The sequence below is a fragment of the Cimex lectularius genome, unplaced genomic scaffold (genome assembly GCF_000648675.2).
Source record: "Cimex lectularius strain Harlan isolate CLEC.00 unplaced genomic scaffold, Clec_2.1 scaffold495, whole genome shotgun sequence".
Lineage (NCBI taxonomy): Eukaryota > Metazoa > Arthropoda > Insecta > Hemiptera > Cimicidae > Cimex > Cimex lectularius.
Genome location: NW_019393034.1, coordinates 58,957 through 62,883, shown reverse-complemented (window position 1 = coordinate 62,883; position 3,927 = coordinate 58,957). Strand labels below are relative to the sequence as shown.

General features: G+C 29.6%; 1 non-coding gene across 1 annotated transcript; it reads right to left on the bottom strand.

Moving 5' to 3' along the window:
- Window positions 1–3,495: 3,495 nt before the first annotated feature.
- Trnah-aug lies at window positions 3,496–3,568 on the bottom strand. The gene has a single exon. It is a non-coding gene; the product is annotated as a tRNA-His (tRNA).
- Window positions 3,569–3,927: the final 359 nt, after the last annotated feature.

The following is a 3,927-nucleotide window of genomic DNA, read 5'->3' as shown; positions in this document are numbered from 1 at the left end:
TTTTGTCTTTTTCAAATAAAAGGCGAGGTATATATTTTTTTTATATTTTGTGGATGTAAAAAACGATGGTTTTGACGTATTGCACCATTACGTTCTATTTTTTATTTTCAAGGCTTTCTGGTTGTAGGATCTTTATTTCTAATATATCAAAATTTTTGGAAGACATTTTTTTTCGGACTTTATAAAATCAAAATGAAACTCCAAAATCAAAAATTCTTGAACATTAGAAACAGAACGCAATGGTGTAATACTTCCTAACTGTCATTTCTTACAGCTACTAAACATAAAAAAAGTATCTTTCTTTTTATTAAAATTTTTTTTCTTTGTAAAATAAAATGCAAGGTATATATTTTTTTATATTTTGTAGATGTAAAAAAACGATGGTTTTGAAGTATTGCACCATTACGTTCTATTTCTTATTTTCAAGGCTTTCCGGTTGTTGGATATATCAAAATTTTTGGAAGGAATTGTTTTTTGGAACTTTATGAAATCAAAATCAAAATCCACAATCAAAAATTGTTGAAAATTAGAAATAGAACGCAATGGTGTAATAATTCCAAACTGCCATTTCTTATAGCTACTAAATATACAAAAGTATCTTTTTTTTATTTAATTTTTTTTCTTTTTCAAATAAAAGGCAAGATATATATTTTTTATGTTTAGTAGCCGTAAGAAATGATAGTTTTGAAGTATTGCACCATTACGTTCTATTTTTAATTTCCAAGGTTTTTTGGTTGTTGGCTCTTTATTTCTAATATATCAAAATTTCTGGAAGAAATTGCATTTGGGAGTTTATGAAATCAAAATCAAAAACCCTTAAAAATTAGTAATAGAACGTAATGGTGCAATACTTCGAAACTGTCATTTCTTACAGCTACTAAATATAAAAAAAGTACCTTTATTTTATTGAAAAAAAATTTTTTTTCTTTTTCAAACAAACGGCAAGGTTTCTTACAGCTACCAAATATATATATATATATATGTCTTTCCTTTTATTTAAAAAACTATTTTTTTTCTTTTTCAAATAAATGGCTAGGTATACATTTTTTTTACGTTTAGTAGCTATAAGAGATGATATTCCAAATATATATTTCAAATAAAAAGAAAGATACTTTTTTTATTTTTAGTAGCTTCAAGAAATGTTACTTTCCAAGTATTGCACCATTACGTTCTATTTCAAGTTTTCAAGGCTTTTTGGTTGTTGGCTCTTTATTTCTAATATATCACCATTTTTGGAAGAAATTGCTTTTTGAAACTTTATGAAATCAAAATCAAAATCACAACCAAAAACCCTTGAAAATTAGAAATAGAACGTAATGGTGCAATACTTGGAAAGTAACATTTCTTAAAGCTACTAAAAATAAAAAAAGTATCTTTCTTTTTATTTGAAATATATATTTGGAAAAACCTACTTGTTTGTTTAGGCAATAAAATTGAATAGTTTTAGTTTCTGAAAAGGACTCACGGGAAGAAAAAAGAAAAACCCACGAGGGCAGCTTATATCCTTTGGGCCCTTCTCATCAATTAACAGATTGGGGTCTAAGAGGTCGCGGACGGATCCATACATCACGGTTAATAGTCTCAGGGCGGCTATGACCTCTTGTTGGACGATGTATTATCTCAGGGCGATGGGCAGGCTATTCCGTCATGAACATATCGCCAGTGATCCTGAGTGCCTGGTGATTTATGGATGGGAAGGAAAGGCAGCCTAGATCCACCTTTATCTACCTGTCTCGCAGATTTACTATGGCCTACCTATGCTGCTTTCCACTGAAATCCGTTAGGGGTTCCGTCATTATAATTCTTCCTCTTATACATATAAACATAATCCCCATTTACAATCTGTCAATACGACTCAACGTCAAATTCATCGTGTCCATTTTAGTAAAATTTGTAGTTAAAATAATTTATATTATTGTATGTACATCGAGCATTAGGCAACGATTAAGTCAATAAGTTAAAAAAAGGATTATTGTAAATATGTTTTTTCTATATATTACAATCCTAATATTAAATAATTAATTACTAAAATAAATTTATGGTATTCGGATTATATACTATATTTAATTCAGTTTTTTACATACAGGCTGTTTTGGTAATGTAAACATATTTGACTTTGTTTAAATTCTTTAACTTTACACTTGTGCTCCATGTTATTATTTTTAATATTATATAATAATGCACATCAATTATCTCTTTCCCTCTTTCGTTCCCTTTTTTCTCTCCATCCCTCGCTCACTCTTTCTCACTCTCTCTCTCTCTCTCTCACACTCTCCCTCACCTTTCGTTCTATATTTCTCTTCTTTCGGTTTTTCCCCTATTTCTATTTACATTTTTCAACCGTTTTACCTATAACTTTCTCTTTTTTCCGTTTTTTTACTAACACTCTCTTTTATGTGTTTTATTCATCACTTTCTCGTTCTTTCTTTTTTTATTTAAAACATTCTCCATCACACTTTCGCTTATCTATCGCATTTTTTTATCTTTTTTTTCTACGCTTCACACTCTATTTTCCATCAGCATTTCCATTACTTTCTTTTTCTCTTTTTCTGTGTACTAATTGTTCATTCATTATGTTTTCCTATCCATCACTTTCTCTTTCATTACGTTTTATTTTTTCCTTCCCCTTTCTTTATTTTTCCTCTTTACAACTTTCATTATCTGTCTTATTTTCTATGCTTCATTTTCGCTTTCTCCAATTTTCTATCTGATATTTTCTTTTTATTCGATTATTTTCTTTTTCTCTAACCTTCCTATTACATTACACGCTCTTTTTCTATCTATTTACTCTCTTTTTCTATCACTTTCTTTTACTGTTGTTACTTTCGCTTTTTCTTTCCGTATGTATACCATTTTTGTTTCATTTATATAATATTTTCTCTTTATCTTTATTTTATGTATCACTTTCTATTTCTCTTTCTATCTATCGACCCGTTTCTCTTAATCTAGTTCAAAATATTACTTTAACATATTCTCTTTCTTTTTTCTTAACTTTTTCTTTGTCTCTTTTTTAACCTATTATTTTCTTTTTCTCTATTTATCATACATCACTTTCCCTTTTATTTTTTCTACTAATAACTTCATTGTTCTCTCTTTTTTAATCCATGAATTTCTCCTTATCGTTTATTTTATTTCTAAATCATTTTCTATTATTATTCTAGTTTATCACTTTTCTTTCTCTTCTTATATATCTACTACTTTTCGTTTTCCCTTTTTACATATCTACCATTTTTCGTTTTTTCTTTTTTATCTATAATTTTCTCTTTATCTCCTTTATATGTATCATTTGCTACAAAATCGGTGACAATGTACAAACTTCTAGTGGGTCCAATCTTTAGACTTTTCCAGGATGTTTGTTGAAACTCAGAACAAAATTGGGACTTTTTACACATGCCAAAAGACCGTTTTTATAATGGTTATCTATTGTATCAGGCAAAATGTTTTTTAAAAAGCTTTCAATTAATTAAAGTTTTTAGTTGAGATAAAAAAAGTCAGTGTCACGAGCGGGATTCGAACCCACGACCTTCGGCTGCATACGCCGCTACTCTACCACTTGAGCTATCGTGACTTCGATCCACTCGGACAATAACTTCCCATCTCAAACCCACCTTTTGAATTTCCCTTCCTTTTTGCCAGTTTTCAAACCGAATACCGCTCGTGACATTGATTTTTTTATCTCAACTAAAAACCTTAATTAATTGAAAGATATTAATTTGTCAAGCCGACCACGAAAACTAGTGAATTTTTTAAAAATGTTGTGAACTCGAAACGAAGATTATTTTCCAACTGTAGAAATATCTTCCGAGTCGATTACCGAGATAAACTAGGTTTGCTCACGCTAGCCAGCGATCCAAATGATATCACAGCCTAATGAAAAACAAACGGAGAGAGTGAACAAGGCCGACGTCAACGAACAATTCCAATTTC